General features: G+C 37.7%; 1 long non-coding RNA gene across 1 annotated transcript; it reads left to right on the plus strand.

The window, feature by feature from the left end:
• The first annotated feature begins 926 nt into the window (after positions 1 to 926).
• Positions 927 to 1507, plus strand: LOC149253342 (uncharacterized). Its single transcript, XR_016266197.1, has 3 exons — positions 927 to 1038; positions 1159 to 1227; positions 1311 to 1507. It is a non-coding gene; the product is annotated as an uncharacterized LOC149253342 (long non-coding RNA).
• Positions 1508 to 18982: the final 17475 nt, after the last annotated feature.

Raw genomic sequence — 18982 nt, forward strand, 5'->3', positions numbered from 1 at the left:
CGACAGGCTCTTCAGAATCCTTTCCTGTTCAACTGTTAAACGTGCGTTGTCCTCTCGCAACCGTGCCATCTCATTCTTCAATTCCTGGACAGTTTCCAGGATTGCAAGGTTGGTACTCCGTGATTCTGCACCCAATTGCACCCACAGCTCTGCATTCTCTTGAGGGTTACTGTCGGGTCCTTGCATTCTGTCTCTTCTCTGTTTCAACTGCTAGTTGTTGCAATTCTGTATTTCATTCCAAATAAACAGAACACAGTTAAGTACATTGTTAGCTTGCATATGTTTTCTTGGTGTACCCTTCTGCACACTGAAATATATTCTACCTGAGGCCACAGTGTTGAAACTGGGCTCTGATACCAATTTGTCACACCTCTATTTCCATGTACATAAAAAAAAAATCTTATTATATGTCTAGCTCACCATATCATCGAAACATTATACGGTATTCAGCTTTGAGTCTGCGCATTGTATTAAAATACCATACACATACAACACACCATATGTAATAAGTTATTGGTCAAATATTTATTGCTATATTTCAGCTTACATATACCATATAAAAAAGGTAATGTGATATCCGCGGGGTTTGTTAAACGTAAGACTTTCTATGACATAGTCATACCATGGATTATCAACGGATACATGTATTAACAAGCCACGGAATTTGATGGTCCTGCCACAGCGTTCACAACTGCCACTTCACATCCGCCTTTAAGACATCAGTCCGGAATGGGGTAGGTGGCATGGCCTAGCTCCTTTGGCCATGTGACACCTTGGGAGCGGGGATCTCGGTCTTAACAATTCTGTTTCCCGCCTTACTTCTACGGTTCAGATCTCATTCCGAAATTGGATGGTTGTCATTCGATCAAGGGTTTATGGTGATACTTATACTCCTTCCTAAACTTTCGGGTTCATTTGCGTGCTCAGTTCTATTCAGCTCCGGTTCTGTGTGCCAGTTTGGGGTTTCTGTCACCGACAGCACTACTTTGCTCTGTAAACGCCCAGGAGTCAATCTAGCTCGTCCTTCGACCATCCCAGGTATTGATCTCGGACCGTTATTCTCATTGAGTTATTTCAGTTCACTGTGTCTATTCCAGTTTACTGTGTTTATCGGAAATGATTCCTTATTGCTTGGTCTCTTGCTGCTATGAGGCACAGTCGGTTCGTGCATGCTCTCTCATGGAACAAAGCTGGCCACCCACGACGGCTCAACCTTCTCGGTTACAGGTAAGTGAAAGTTTATACTGTTTGTCTGTTCCTCATCATTCGAATTCTACAAAGCTTAAGACATGGGTATTCGGTTGATGCAGGCCGCCGCTCCAACGCGGGCCTCCTTGTGTCATTTGTTGAGGTATTCTCTGTCGAGAATCCTCACGGTTTGCATCCTCATGTCCTTAGGTTTTAACAGCAAATCTGTGGTTAAATGATTGTTCCAAAGGAGCTTGAGTTTCTGTACCAATGTTCATAGTTTTATAGATTTACAGTACTGGTTTTCCGTTAAGGCTCACCCGAGTTTAATAGACATATATATATTCTAGATTTTGGTTGCGGATCTAGCCTCAGCGCTCAGACCCTGCAACGGTTTTCCTGTGGCTTGTACTCGTGCCATAAGTTTGGTCAATTTCTCTTTCAGGGTTTACCACCCTATGTTATTTGTAATTTATATTCATGTTATGAAGAGATGGTCAAATTCTCAGGCGAGTTATGCATAGACAGAGTATTGGAAACTGTGTAAGCTTCATAGCAATTTTGCTTTGTTAATGTATATGACTCTGTTCTCGAATTTCATTAATATCAATGCAGAGCATAGGGTTTACCAGTTATCACTTTGGTGACATGTTTTGAAGGATTGCAACACCATATTAATCTTGTGTTACGCTGGTACTTACAGTCTTGCTCTGTTCTTATACTGTATGTTCATTATTGCGTCGTATATTCATGATTTATGCCAGTTTGCACAGCATGCATTCCGAGATTGTTTCTATACTATTCTTTTCCTTTCCAAGGTAACGCCACTCTTATTCGAGGTCGGCTATATGGACAGTTTTCTTGTATATTCAGTAATTGACCCATTTGGGTTGCATGCACAGAACTGCATATGTATATTTGTAACCCTTTCGTAGTTACATGCAAAAGGTTATATAAATGACTGTATTTCTTGGTTATAATTTCATGCACAGGTTTATGTAATATTTGCATCCTTACCACAGATACATGCATGGAATGTATAAATAAATGTAATGCCTCCATCACATTTATATGCACGGGACTTTAAATGAACATGTATATTTCTTTCATGTATAATTTTACGGACTAGCTATCAGCTACCATATCCGCTAATGTTATAACCTACGCTCACGGTTAAGGAGTATTAACTAGTTCTTGCTTCCGTTATATAGTTATCGACAACCTCTAGTTATCTAGAACACCTGCCTGTTCATTTCCATGACATTCACTCACCCTGGTATCAGTAGGGTTTGTGGTTCTCATATCGATGGTAACAACTGTTTACTGTCGGTGCCTCTGCACTCGGATTCTAGAAGTTCTAACCCTCATCTACAGTCAACCTGCCACAGTAATGACTTGTTTTTCTTTCAAGTATTTAATATCATTGTTTACTGTTAAACAGAGTCTTGCTTTCAACCCGTAAGGGTATCTCAAGTCCGTCACCCAGTACCGGATCTTGATAGTTCCTTCTGGTGTCATTACTATATATGTATTCGGTTTATTTTGTAGCTACTCGGACCTTGTCTGTTTACTAACAATCGGTTCTACAGTTGAGAACTGCGTCCGTATAATCACATTAATGCTACAGTATCTAAGGAAATGTAACGCATATTTCCTATTTGACTTTGCAATATTTATCGCATATGTATTTGCTATTCAGAGACTTTACAGTTTTGAGACCGTACCTGGTTCGCAAGGGTCGGGAATGGTTCTCAAACAAAATAAGTCACCTGAGCTTTAGTTCTGCTCGTCCACCCAGCCATGAGACCCATCCCTCAGATGGAATTCTCCCCCCGAGCCATCCTGCAGGCCTCTAGCCCTCAACAGGTTTTGTGCACTCTCTGTGCCAGGTTATCTGGTCGTAACCAGAGTTAACCCCTTTTCTTTTCTTTTCCTGTTCTTGGAAAACGATTTCCTTCCTCCTGTCTGTCCTCACAGCACAGAATTTCCCTCAGTCAGGACTTTTCCTGTTTTGGAGGGTAGTTCCATCAGTTATCACAACTGATCATTTTCTTTAAATTTCACCTCTTAGAGGCTGCCAGCAATTCCAAGAAATATTTAAATTACTTAATTAAAAATAGTTTGTCACAGTTTTGTTTAAACATAACAACAACTGTATTACTGTCTTTTTACCATAGTAAACTTTCAAATTTACATATCCTGGGGTCATTACACCTTTTCTATGAGAACAGTAGATGTTCCTACGGGCATCCACAATGACAACATCAACAGGCAAAGGAACTTTGTAAATATTCATGTCTGAACTATCGCCTCCTAAGTATTCTATAACCCAAGTTTCTGCAATACCTTCCCTGTCCCACTCCAGCTGAACCAAAAATCCTGGGAAGGAGTGCACTGAAAAATTTTCACCAAATCTTTGGAGGGCATCAGAAGATAGCACATCTTTCCACTGTTGCGAAAGAGTCCTCATTTTGGCTAGAACACGCATAGGAAACATGTGAAAAATCTTAAGCAGCAAATCCTGTGGGAGGGCTTGCCAAATCTTCGCCTCCATGAGATTGTCAGTTCCTGGCTCCCACTGATCCGGAAGGGATCGCCAAATCTCTGTTTCCTTCGCCATCTCTGTTGTTTCTGCAATTTGTCACTCCGCACAAATATATTGAAAATTTTATCTATTTTAATCATTTTATATATTGCTCATTTTAATTTATTTAGAGACAGATCGTTATGGATTGAAATGAGATAAAAATAAAATTAATAATTAAAATAAAGTCAAAGTAAATTGTCAAATTTACTTTTTACTGGATTTGTTAAACTTGAGGTGCAAACTCATTTTAGAATGAAAAAACAAAAAAAAAAATTAGTTAAATTTAAAAATTAAAAAGTCAAAAGTGTTTGGAATTTGGGTTTTGACAACCAATGGTATTCTTCTCAAATCTAATTTATTTAAAAACATAAAATTGTTGAAATATTAATAATTTCAACATATTATTTGTGAAAAACCACCAACAGTTTTCGGGCACCACTTTTCATGCCAGAGTGGGCTCCAATCATATTGTTGTCACATACCTGAGCTGACTTTTCAAAACCACTGCCACGTATTTGAGGTGACTTTTCAAAACTACCAATCCCCGGGAACGTAAAGTTCGATTAATGAGGTGACTTTTCAAAACCACCAATCTCCCGGAACGTAAAGTTCGATTAAAATAGTAGTTTGATTAAATTAACAGATCTGCACCATTTGAACTTGCATGAAGTAATTTTTTTATGCAATGTAATGTTGTTGTCCTGGAGTTTTTTGTAATATGCAGCAGAGTCTGAAGAAGTAAAAAGGGCAAGGTTAATTTTCCGAGTGAAGACATATTTGAAATATGCAGCAGCCCATATGAATGATGAAATATTTACACATCAATGTAAATATATATTGCAGAGATAGTGTTGAAATGCAATGTTTTATTTATGAAGTGAATGAATGAAAAATTACATAGGAGTGTTGATTTTATTTTGTGAGAAACAAAGTAAAAAAATTGTGCATTTGAAGCCGTGTTTGTGAAATGCCTCTACCAGAGGAAGAAATTTGTAACTGACAATTTTGATTAATGAATGCAAGTTTATTTTTGGTATGTGAAACTCTTTTCTTCATCTCCAACAAACATTTTTTTGATCATGTGGCAAAAAAAGAGCATTTTCTCTATTCAGTAATTGTTTGAAATTACCAGAAATTTCCAACATGGTATCAGAGCTTGTCCAAGCTCTTTGAAGGCGTTAAAGAAGCTGAAGGAAAGATTCTTGATCCAGCAGCTTCTCCAGCACAGTGAAGACATAGTCAAGAAAGGGTCCAGGTATTTCTCAGATTAGTTTTTTGTGTTGCTGTTGAAGAAAATCAGTGAATTTTAATTACACATTCAAGTATTGCAAGAATGGCTAGCTCCAGCACAAGGACTAGCATGGGTATTTTTAATACTCAGCTCCCACAGTTTAATGGAAAAAACTATGACTATTGGGCAATAACTATGAGAGCCCTGTTTGCTTCTCAAGATTTATGGGAATTAGTTGAATATGGGTTTGAATAACTAGGAGATGAAGATGAGTTTAATGGATTAACTCAAGCAGAGAAAGATCTGTTGAAGAGCAATATGAAGAAAAATTCAAAAGCCCTTGTATTTTTGTATCAAACAGTGCATGAAAGTGTGTTTCCAAGGATAGCAGTAGCCAAGACATCTAAGGAAGCATCGCAAACTCTCAAGATAGCCTATCAAGGCATGGAGAAAGTGAAAACAGCAAAATTACAGTTGCTCAGGAGAGATTTTGAGAATCTATGCATGAAGAGTCAGACAATAAGATATCATGGAGAGATTCTTGAAGAAAGGAGGATTGTGGAGAAACTATTGAGGGTCTTGTTAGCTCTGCTATACAAAAGGATCAAAAATGGATTCAAAATGCCCTCAAAGGCTGCAAATATACTTATAATCATGCCAAGAGATCCATTGATGCTGTCAAAATCCTCAAATTATGGCTAAAAGCTGCCCACAAATCAAAAAAGTTGCAAGAGAAATGCCCTTTGGAAGGCAAAAATACACTATCGGGAGGCGGAAATACCCTAAAAACTATGTAAAAACCAAGATTACAGGCTTAAGGATCCATTTCAATCTCAGCCATTGGATCTGGACGATCAGCGGTCCAGATCGCGTTGGCATATCGCAGGTCGCGGATGGCAGTAGCAGCGACATGATAGATCGTCGATGGGCGATCGCCGATATCGCTATCACCGATCGCAATGGAGGACTTACCAAAGGGGCTTTACTATTACGCGATGAGCGATCGCCGATATCGCATCGCCGTATCGCTATCGGCGTTTCAATGGAGCATGGCCTTTTGCATATATGAGCGTTTGCCGATGGGAAGGACCCGATGGTGGTATGAATTCTTTTTAATAGATTATCGGGTCCAGAGCAATATCGAAAATATCAAAGAAATCAGGGCTTTTATGTTTTGTGTTCGCCGATGGGCCGGACCCGACGGCGTATTAACTCCTTTTGATAGATTATCGGGTCCGTAACGAGGCCTTCACATAGGATATGCTTCCGACCCGATAACCCGGACCCGATATTTTATGGATCATTTCTTATAATATTTCAAATCCGTTCTTATGCCATTTTCAATGGTTTTGGGCGCATTTTCTGTGTATAAGGAAATATTAAGAAATATAAAGGAAGCTTGGGCGAGCGCTGATAGCGATGAAGCTCGGACCCGCTGGGGTCCGGGAAGTAGAATATATATATTTTTATGTTCGCCAAAGGAAAATTTCTCATGTTTTACAGCATTTATTATGTATTTTAATATATAAAGAAACAGAGGGATTGGTCGGCTATCATGTGAATTACGACCCGAAAGGCAGACCCGATAGAGACAATATGCATGAATGAACATTTTGAAGTCCGAAAGGGACCGGTGCAGGGATTTCATAGGAACGACGACCAATCCATTGCAGGTTCAGGTGCCAAGCCATCCGTAGCATAATCTTGCAGTCATGATACACACCAGAAGAAGGATTCGGCGGAGAAGTGGCGGCCGGCAAACAGAGCCCGGAAAGGGAATGAGAACGACCACTACATGCCTGAACCCAAACCAAATGAAATCATGGAGCATTAACGGCCCTGCCAGTGCAGTAGTCATCCTAACAAACATAATGGGGCATCTTTGGCACGAGGGAGCTCCCATGCATCACAGCAGGCCACCCAAAGCATCTAAGTATGGTTATTCCTCTGCCAGAAGAGGAAAAACCTCTGAGCCATACCTGCCTATTGAGGGAATCAAACGGTTATGGGACAGCTCAGACAAGTTTAAGACTCCGAGCCTTCTAGAAAGCTCAGGAGCATTGTAAAGGGCCTATAAAAGGCAGAAAACTAAATGTAACAGGGGTTCAACTTTTGGAGATTATTCCTCCTCTGTTCCTTCAAGCTTCTCATCTGCAGTCTTTAGTAATACAAGCTTCTTTTTCTGTTACATGTTTAATGTCCATTTCTCTTCTGTTCTATGCTTTCACTTGAACAATTTGTTCAGGTTTTATGTGTGTTTAAGGTCAGATAACTATCATCTTATATCTGCTTTGATATATTAGATTTGCAAGCTTCTTTGCTGCCTATGGCTAGCCATTTATATGTGTTATTATATATGCATCTGCCAGTATAGTTAGTAAGTTCATTTGCTGCCTATAGCTAGCCATTCATATAGGTCCATGTATGCAATCTGCTGGCATAGTCAGTGTTCTCCATCTATCCATTAAATCTACAAACTATTGAGCATTAGCAGTCTAAAGCCTTGTGTTGTTGGGGGTGTTCATGCATGTCTTGAGTGTAAATAGAGCTGAAATGGTTATCCAACTTTATCCAAACCATATTTCATTCCAATAGTTCAGAGAACATATTGAAGATTATATGTTACAAGGCATCTCTCATTTACAACCTCGGAGAGTTTCCTGGAGTGATAACATAATTGGCGCCATTGTCGGGGAGAGGAGAATCGAAGCTCAACTTCCCTGGGAGACGACACAGCTTCAAGCTTTGATGACAGACAAGGTTCGAACACATATTTTGGTTGTAATCATCTGTCTGGCGACTCCACTGGAGGAAGGCCATCCTTTGGCGACTCCACTAGAGGAAGGCCATCCTTTGGCGACTCCACATTGAAGTTCTTGCGCAGCTGCCGAAGCATGCACGAAGATATCTTCAGAATATCAGCTGAACCATTGCCTGATCCTGAGAAGATCATTCAGTAGAAGAAAACCTTGCGGAAGGGAGCATCAGGATCAGGTAAGCCTTAAAGAATTTTTATGTGTCTCTGTTAGTGAGGTTCGCCTTCAGAGATTCATACAGCTCCTTGTTATTCATTTCCCTTTTGGGTCTCAGTTGAAAGAAGCATCCATGTTGTCTATTGTATTCCTTTGTCTTTGTTATCCTTTTCATTGATCCATTCCACTCAGTCCGCCAGTATCATTTTACCTTACCTCAATCATGGCAAGCCAACAAGCCCTTACAAGGATAGAAAGAATAGTCACTGCTAGGTATGGGCCCTTAATTTTGCCTACCCCTTTGAATGCGATGCCTGCAGGAGATTATCAGGAATACATGCCAAAGTGTACTGGTACAGAAGGAATATCAGCTGACGAGCACCTCGAGTCCTTCTATAACTTTGCTGATAACCTGGACATCTATGAAGAGGATGTGTGGATGAGGGTTTTTGTCGAAAGCCTAGATGGGGAGGCTAGAAATTGGTTCAGAAAAATACCCCCTAGGTCTATTGCACACATTGAGGCCCTAGATGATGTGTTCCTAAAGCACTGGGGGAATAACTCAGTGATCAGTAAGGGAGAGGAAAGCTCTCCATCATCTTTTGTTTCTTTGTATGCTCAAGTGACAAGCCCTCTAAGTTGCCCCATGAACACTGAGGCAGGAAATAGCTCAATGCCCAAGCTTGAGACTGATCACCTCAATCTTGATACTCTAATGCCTGCTCAAATGGCCCTCACAAAAAATGAAAAGGCAGCTTGCCAGATAACAGAGGGAGAGGATGTGCAGTTTTGGGAATCCTCCTTGGAAGAGGACTGTCCTAAAGAAGATGCTGGAGCAGGTGATGTCTGTGTGTCCTCCACACGAGAGTACATTGGTTTGCCATTCATGTTGATGGTGCAGGCCACAGATAGCACAAAGAAGTACACAACATACATTGTTATCCGACGGGTGTACAAAGGTTCCCATGAAGAACATCCAAGGAGGAAAATACGCAGAGGGGAAATGAAATTTAATCCTCTTCTACCTTACAAGCTCAAACGTCCCAAACTTTTTGAGGTAGGGGATCAAATAAATCTTGTCCTACTGATCTATGATGAACCAAGCTGAGAGCAGGAGAAACAGTTTTGGTTTCCCTGTAAATGGGAAAATTTTGAAGTTTAAGGTTTCAGGCTTTTATATTTATAATTAAGTTCTTTTACAGTTTTCTGTTGAAATGCTTAGTTGACTCCATGCCCAATGGACACTAGACAAGTGTTTTTATAGTTGTTTTTGTTGGAAAGACATTGGTCTGCAGGTTCTTGAGACCTCACAGGGAGGATCTCATCCCCAGAAGGAGCCAGTGTTAGCTCTGCTATACAAAAGGATCAAAAATGGATTCAAAATGCCCTCAAAGGCTGCAAATATACTTATAATCATGCCAAGGGATCCATTGATGCTGTCGAAATCCTCAAATTATGGCTAAAAGCTGCCCACCGATCAAAAAAGTTGCAAGAGAAATGCCCTTTAGAAGGCAGAAATACACTATCGGGAGGTGGAAATACCCCAAAAACTATGTAAAAAGAAAGATTATAGGCTTAAGGATCCGTTTCAATCTCAACCGTTGGATCTGGCTGATCAGCAGTCCAGATCACGTTGGCATATCGCAGGTCAGGGATGGTAGTAGCAGTGACATGATAGATCGTCAATGGGCGATCACCGATACCACTATCGGCAATCGAAATGGAGGACTTACCAAAGGGGCTTTATTATTGCGCGATGAGTGATCGCCGATATCGCATTGGCGTATCGCTATCGGCATTTCAATGGAGCATGGCCTTTTGCATATATGAGCGTTCGCCGATGGGCTGGACCCAATGGCGGTATGAATTCCTTTTAATAGATTATCGGGTCCAGAGAAATATCGGCAATATCAAAGAAATCGGGGCTTTTATGTTTTGCGTTCGCCGATGGGCCGGACCCGACGGCGTATTAACTCCGTTTGATAGATTATCGGGTCCGCAGCGAGGCCTTCACATAGGATATGCTTCCAACCCGATAAGCCGAACCCGATATTTTATGGATCATTTCTTATAATATTTCAAATCCGCTCTTAGGCCATTTTCAATGGTTTTGGGCGCATTTTGTGTGTATAAGGAAATATTAATAAATATAAAAGAATCTTGGGCGAGCGCTGATAGCGATGAAGCCCGGACCCGATGGGGTACGGGAAGTAAAATATATATATATATATATATATATATATATATATATATATATCTATTATGTCCGCCAAAGGTAAATTTCTCATGTTTTACAGTATTTCTTATGTATTTTCAAATATAAAGAAACAGAGGGATTGGCCGCCTATCATGTGCATTACGACCCGAAAGGCGGACCCGATAGAGATAATATGCATGAATGAACCTTTTGAAGTCCAAAAGGGACCGGTGCAGGGATTTCATAGGAACAACGGCCACTCCATTGCAGGTTCAGGCACCAAGCTATCCGTAGCAGAGTCTTGCAATCATGATACACACTAGAAGAAGGATTCGGCAGAGAATCGGCGGCCCGCAAATAGAGCCTGGAAAGGGAATGAGAATGGCCACTACATGCCTCAACCCAAACCAAACGAAATCATGGAGCATTAACGGCCCTACCAGTGCAGCAGTCATCCTAACAAACATGTTGGAGCATCTTTGGCATGAGGGAGCTCCCATGCATCACAACAGGCTGCCCAAAGCATCTAAGTATGGTTATTCCTCTGTCAGAAGAGGAAAAACCTCTGAGCCATACCTGCCTATTGAGGGAATCGAACGGTTATGGGACAGATCAGACAAGTTTAAGACTCCGAGCCTTCTAGAGAGCTCAAGAGCATTGTAAAGGGCCTATAAATGGCAGAAAACTAAATGTAACAGGGGTTCAACTTTTGGAGATTATTCCTCCCCTGTTCCTTCAAGCTTCTCATCTGCAGTCTTTAAAAATACAAGCTTCTTTTGTTGTTACATGTTTAATGTCCATTTCTCTTCTGTTCTATGCTTGCACTTGAACAATTTGTTCAGGTTTTCTATGTGTTTAAGGTCAGGTAACTATCATCTTATCTCTGCTTTTATATATTAGATTTGAAAATTTATTTGCTGCCTATGGCTAGCCATTTATATGTGTGATTATATATGCATCTGCCAGTATAGTCAGTAAGTTCATTTACTGCATGTAGCTAGCCATTCATATAGTTCCATGCATGCAATCTACTGGCATAGTCAGTGTTCTCCATCTATCCATTAAATCTACAAACTATTGAGCATTAGCAGTCTAAAGCCTTGTGTTGTTGGGGGTGTTCATGCATGTCTTGAGTGTAAATAGAGCTGACATGGTTATCCGACTTGATCCAAACCATCTTTCATTCCAATAGTTCAGAGAACATATTGAAGATTATATGTTACCAGGCATCTTTGATTTACAACCTCGGAGAGTTTCCTGGAGTGATAACAGGTCCTACCCTCAAAGTTCGATGTGATTGTCACCACCATAGAAGAGACGAAGAATCTCACAAACTTTTCAGTTGATGAACTTCATGCATCACTAATAACACATGAGTAGAGGTTGAGTAGAAATGAAAACTCGTCTCTAGAGCAAGCCTTGAAGACCCAAATGTCCTTTGGAAGAGGAAGAGATCAAGGCAGAGGAAACAAGAGAGGAAGTGGCAAAAGCAAAAATAGAGGTCGAAGGAACAGTCTAGCAAATGCTCAAGGAAGAGGCAGCAATTCAAATCAGAACCAAGGCCAAGGCAGTAGCAAACAAAGTGGACAACTTCATACTCAAGGACAGAGGTATGAAAAATCCAATGTCCAATGCTATTATTGTAAAAAATATGGGCATTATGCCAATGAATGTAGGAAAAAGCAGCATGATATGAATAATAGATCTAATGCAAATATCACTAGAGAAAATATCAGCCAAGATAATGTGCTTTTAGGTTGTAACATGGCTGAAACAAACAGTGATGATATATGGTTTCTAGATTCTGGCTGTAGTAACCATATGACAGGAAACATAGCCCTATTTTCCAATTTAGTTCAAAATGTGAAATCACATATGACTGAAATCACATATTCAATAATACATTTCTCTAGAGATTCCTTCAGAGAGGAGAGACTCAAACCTATTTCCTGATCTAGGAATCTGGCTAAGATTCAAGGCACCTTGAGGACTAAAATTTCTTCTTTCCTCATAGACTTTTCCCAAATCATCTTTCTCTTTTTGAGAGGGGTTTTGTTCGGGAAATTACTTTTCATTTATTATATATTCCTTGATAAGATTCCCATATTCATGAAAACATATGCATTTAAAGGATATTTTTTTTCATAATCTAGAGGCTCGTTCCAAAGTCTATACAATAATAAATATCTATTGAAGCTAGAAGAGGCTAGGAAATATTCATATAGATATAAATTTGAGCATATAATGTATACTAACCATTTTGAGTAGTCTTTGAGATATTTAAAAAATTGGCAATGGCACTCCCTCTGCCTTTAAGGATTTCCTCGCCCCAATATTCCTTTGGAAAAGAAAAGAGTTGAACTCACACTAGGGTAGCAAGGAAATGTTCTACAGATTATACTATTCCTTCCAAAATTGCATGAGGATCCAAGCATTATTAAAATAATACATGCATCCTTCAAAAGCGAGTGAACTATATTCTAAGATGGGAAAAATGAATTTGAAGAAATCTTTTTCCTCTACCTCTATTAATATTTGAGCATAGTGGTTCCATTTATTTTTGATCCACCCAATTATAGGCTTTTCATAGGACCATAGTTCAATGATATTTCCTATCAGAGCATAATCATGGATATATTCGAAATATTCTTTTATATTAATGGATTAAACCTAATAGTTTGAATCTTGCACTGCATTTGGCTGGAAACACTCTAGATTTATAGCTCGCCAAGGTGCACCTACTGGAGGTTTCTTTGAGAAACCATAAACCCTAATTTCCATAGTCGTTTTAGGAAAATGATGTTGATGATGAGGAGATTGAAAGGAAAAGCTAGTAGGTCTAGAATCTTTATGAATTTCTAAACAATTTCACTGAAGTAGGTGGAAGAGTCCCCTCTTGTGGAGTTGATCATGGAAAACTATGTAAAAAAAAACATAATATTGTAGAATAAATATATGTTTAAATGAAATCATTCAAATTTTTATTTTTTTTAAATTAATATATAAAATTATAAGATAAATCTAATATTTAAAAAGTAATTTTATGAAATTTTAACTAACAATATTCAACAAAAATATTAACATTAAAAATTTTCTAAATAAAGAAACCAAATATTTTTAATGCAAGGATGAAGGAAAAAAGCTCATATTATTAAAAAATGTTAATTTATTTATAACCTATAATAATATCACTATATTTTTTATTAAATAAGAATAATAATTTATTTTCAAAATTGAGTAAAATTTACATTAAATTGAAGCATATATATCTTTTCTTTTAAGATACCGACCTATTTTACTAATAATTTGATAAATATAAAAATAGCAAGGGGAACCTAAGTTGTCTTGAGATCGCTTTGTAACTACGCCACAATGCAACATTTTATCCCATTCTCCTTGCTACCATTGGCATTTTCAGTGTTGAGACTCAATAGATCCAAGCTTGGGAGGGGCCCTTCCCTCTCGTGACGAGGAGGCTACCTTTCATGCTTTGATATTGTCACTCCAAAACAACCCCAGACCAAAGGAACACGAATTAAAAATCGTATAAAATGCTACGAGTATACTATTAGCTTCTCTACCTCTAGGTTTTCACAAGACATCTTTGACTTTTACTAACAAAGCCCTGGTTGGGAAGTTCATGGGTAAGTGGCCTTCACCCCAAGTATTTGAAGAAATGGTCTAATGTTAGGTCCCTATAATACTAGTGTATTCCCTTATTATTATTGTCATTGTAGCCCCTTATTGTTATTATTGTGCTCATGTTATCCCCATATTATTATTATTGTGCCCCATAGAAGCCCACTATTGTTATTTTTGTGCCCTTACATTATTATTGTTATGTCGACTATGATTATATTGTGACCCCTTAGACTCCTATATATAGAAAGGCTGTATTTTCATTTGTACCATTGAAGAGTTATTCATTTGTGTAATGTAAAGGAGGTTCCCTATGAAGAGGCTGATTTTGAAGTCGTTGATCTATCTTTTCTTCTATTTTGTGAGCTGGTTGCATAACAATTGGTATCAGAGATTTGGATTCTAGGATTTTGGTGCTTGAAACAGGTTATCGTGGAATTTTTGCTATAACTACTTTTCTATGTTATTTTAGAAGCTAAAATTAAAACCCATTTAAGCTGAAAGCTTGATGAACCTCGGGTAAAAATTTCAAATCTTTTTGCACTATATTTCCATAGGTATGTTCCAAGTAAGTTAGGGTTGTTTTAGGCTCCTGAATTATATCTCAAACAAGTGACATGCGGAAAATCATCATAACTTTCTCTTTGAGCATCAAATTGAAATTTCGTAAAAAGGTATAGAAACATGACGGACTGTAGGTTTTTGTTTATTGTTTTCAGATCCAAAGGTGAAAAAAGTGACACGTGGAACTTCATATGAACTTATTTTACTGAACTAGTCTATAATTCGGTCATCGTGGGAGATTTGGAATAACTCCTTGTTGGAGAATCCAATCTTGATTAGAATTGCGGGGTTGGAATGAAGAATTAGAGGGCTACCACAATATGAAATTATAGACCTTGGAGATCTGAAATTATAGAGGTACGACAGATTCAATATCGTGCTCCTACAAAGCGAAAAAATGTGTGTATTCTTTTTATAATTTTGCATAAATTTGGTTTGAAAAATCAGTTTGAAGGAATTTAAAGGACATAGTGAAGAATGTTTATCATTAATTGATGTCCTGAGGAAAGAAATGGAAACACCTTGTAAGAAACCTGAAATATCTACCACCACTCATGAAGAAGAGGAAAAAATGCAACATGATATATCAAAATTACGATACCATGTGCAACAAATTTAACTATCACAAAAAGTCACAGAGGCTAAGATAGATGGTTTAAAGAAAGGAATGGAAGCTAAGATGAATGGCGTGGAATCTAAGATGGATGGCATGGAAGCTAAGATGAACGGCATGGAAGCTAAGATGGATGGTATAGAAGAAAAACTTAAAGGCAACATGGAAGATTTGAAGATAGATTTGATAAAGTTGCTACAAAAAATACTTACTGGTGGTGAAAGGGTAGGAATGGAAACTCATGATTAGAAAAAATGAAATGTTAAACATGATTTCATAGACTCTAACATCAGATTGAAGACCCACCATCTTCCAAAGATCGATATGAGGAAGTTTGATGGCAAGGATCCCATAACATGGATACTACATATGGAGAAATATTTCGATCTCCATATGTACAAAACAAACAAAAGGTACGCATTGAAACTTTATATTTTGAACTCAATCAATTTGTATGATATCGATGGCCTTTCTCTCTTAAATAAATTGTCACTTATGCAATTTTCATGGAATAAATGGTAGCACATTATGAGGATACAAAAAACAACACTGTTTTTAACCAGTTGATAAATCTCAAACAAAAGGATTCAACGATGGAGCACATTTAGGACTTCTAAAGATTGAATATAAGGGTAAAAGTTATTACATATGAGCATAGGATTGATGTGTTCATAGGGACATTGAAGGATAATATCGAACATGAGGTTCACATTTGGGAATCTGATTCATTGGAGAAGGCATTCAGGTTGGCAAGAAAAATTATGGAAACAAGGAAGCCTACCACTCACAACTATAAAGATGGAAGTGTCATTTCTCCTAGCTTTCCACAACCTACAAGGTTGACACCACAATAATTGGAAGAAAAAAGAGAAAAAGGGATTTGTTATAGTTGTGATAGCAAATACACTAAAGGTCATAAGTTTGTTGAGAAGAAATTATTTTACATAGATTGTGAAGAGGAGGAAGAAAAGGAAAAAGAAACATCAAAAGAAGAGGATATACACTAGGAACAAACCCTAGATAAAGAAGAAATAAATCTGACCATATATTGTAATGCATTGGATGGAACTACAACTCCTCAAACTCTTAAGATAGAATGACATATCAAGAAGAAAAAGGTAATAATGTTGATTGATTCGAGCAGTACCCATAATTTCATTCATTGTAAGATAGCCAAGGAATTTAATTACTTCCTATATCCAACACTAGAGTTTTAGGTGATGGTTGCAAATGGAGGAACCATAAATTTCTATGGGATGTGTGATAATGTCAAGCTATCCGTGGGAGAATATGTATTGAATAGTCCAATTCTTTCTATTCCAATGGGTGGTGTTGATGTTGTACTAGGAGTCTAATGGCTACAATCTTCGAGTATGATAGCTTTTAATTTTCAAGAACTTTTCTTCAATTGTCTTTTGGAGGGAAAGGACATTGAATTAAGGGGTATCACAAGGAATATGAGAAAAATAATCAACTCGAATATTATGACATATATTCTAAAGAAAGAACAACGATGCATAATTTAATAATTATGTTCACTAAAGGTTCCCACTATTTCCATTCTAGAAATCGGTGCAAAATTTTCCTCATAGTCTCTCCCATACTGCTGCTTATATCCTTTGACAACCAGCCTTGCCTTGTGTCTTTCTATCTTGCCCTCAGCATTACTCTTTGTCTTGTAGACCCATTTAACTCCAATGACTTCTTTACCTTTTGGTAGTTCAACCAAATCCCATGTCTTGTTTCTTTCTATGGAATTGATCTCCTCACCCATAGCTTCTATCCATTTCCTATCCTTAATTACATCTTCGAAATGAACAGGGTCATTAACATGACAATATAAATCAAATAAAGAGTTCATGCATTCATCATAAATGTCACTTAAATTTCTGAACTTCTTACCTCTTTCATTTGGTGTGCAAGTGGTTGAAGAAGCACTTGAATTCCTCCTTGTGGTGTGCTTGGAGAAGAACTTTCATTTCTTCTCAAGGGTGTCTCTTGCTACCCTTCTATTGGCACTGCTATTTGGGGATGTATTTTAGCCACCTCCTCATCATCTTCATCATGAGACAAACAACTTTTAACATTCATTGTTTTTTCTATGCTTCCATCCCAAGCTTCCTCAATGAATTGAACATCTCTGCTCACAAAATATTTCTTGGTAGATGGTATATACAACCTGTAAGCTTTGGGTTCCTCACTATATCTAATGAAAATACATTTCTCCCCTTTGTTGTCCAACTTCTTCCTTAGCTGAGCTAGAATGTGTGCATAAGCCACACATTCATGGAACTATATGAATGGCTAGCTACATGCAGTAAATGAACTTACTGACTATACTGGCAGATGCATATATAATCACACATATAAATGGCTAGCCATAGGAAGCAAAGAAATTTTCAAATCTAATATATAAAAGCAGAGATAAGATGATAGTTACCTGACCTTAAACACATAGAAAACCTGAACAAATTGTTCAAGTGCAAGCATAGAACAGAAGAGAAATGGACATTAAACATGTAACAACAAAAGAAGCTTGTATTTTTAAAGACTGCAGATGAGAAGCTTGAAGGAACAGGGGAGGAATAATCTCCAAAAGTTGAACCCCTGTTACATTTAGTTTTCTGCCATTTATAGGCCCTTTACAATGCTCTTGAGCTCTCTAGAAGGCTCGGAGTCTTAAACATATATTTATTCTACAATATTATGTTTTTTTTTACATAGTTTTCCATGATCAACTCCACAAGAGGGGACTCTTCCACCTACTTCAGTGAAATTGTTTAGAAATTCATAAAGATTCTAGACCTACTAGCTTTTCCTTTCAATCTCCTCATCATCAACATCATTTTCCTAAAACGACTATGGAAATTAGGGTTTATGGTTTCTCAAAGAAACCTCCAGTAGGTGCACCTTGGTGAGCTATAAATCTAGAGTGTTTCCAGCCAAATGCAATGCAAGATTCAAACTATTAGGTTTAATCCATTAATATAAAAGAATATTTCGAATATATCCATGATTATGCTCTGATAGGAAATATCATTGAACTATGGTCCTATGAAAAGCCTATAATTGGGTGGATCAAAAATAAATGGAACCACTATGCTCAAATATTAATAGAGGTAGAGGAAAAAGATTTCTTCAAATTCATTTTTCCCATCTTAGAATATAGGTCACTCTCTTTTGAAGGATGCATGTATTATTTTAATAATGCTTGGATCCTCATGCAATTTTGGAAGGAATAGTATAATCTGTAGAACATTTCCTTGCTACCCTAGTGTGAGTTCAACTCTTTTCTTTTCCAAAGGAATATTGGGGCGAGGAAATCCTTAAAGGCAGAGGGAGTGCCATTGCCAATTTTTTAAATATCTCAAAGACTACTCAAAATGGTTAGTGTACATTATATGCTCAAATTTATATCTATATGAATATTTCCTAGCCTCTTCTAGCTTCAATAGATATTTATTATTGTATAGACTTTGGAACGAGCCTCTAGATTATGAAAAAAAATATCCTTTAAATGCATATGTTTTCATGAATATGGGAATATTATCAAGGAATATATAATAAATGAAAAGTAATTTCCCGAACAACACCCCTCTCAAAAAGAGAAAGATGATTTGGGAAAAGTCTATGAGGAAAGAAGAAATTTTAGTCCTCAAGGTGCCTTGAATCTTAGCCAGATTCCTAGATCAGGAAATAGGTTTGAGTCTCTCCTCTCTGAAGGAATCTCTAGAGAAATGTATTATTGAATAAAGCATGTAACTAGTAGAATTATTGACTTCTATGAATCTTGTGAAAAATATTCTAGAAGATTACAAGAATAATCCATTACTATAGGAAATGGTTCACTTTGTAACAGAAGAAGCTAAAGTGAAAGCCTTAATAAGAGATTTAGATTTGGATAGTCCATGACTAATTTTGATTGTAGAAGAATGGCATGGAAGAGATTTGAAGGACATGCCAGTGCATGATGCTAAGATTTTTTACAAGG

Source organism: Pinus tabuliformis, chromosome 7 (assembly GCF_031772625.1).
Source record: "Pinus tabuliformis cultivar Carrire ecotype Pingquan chromosome 7, CPIR1, whole genome shotgun sequence".
NCBI classification, from domain to species: domain Eukaryota; kingdom Viridiplantae; phylum Streptophyta; class Pinopsida; order Pinales; family Pinaceae; genus Pinus; species Pinus tabuliformis.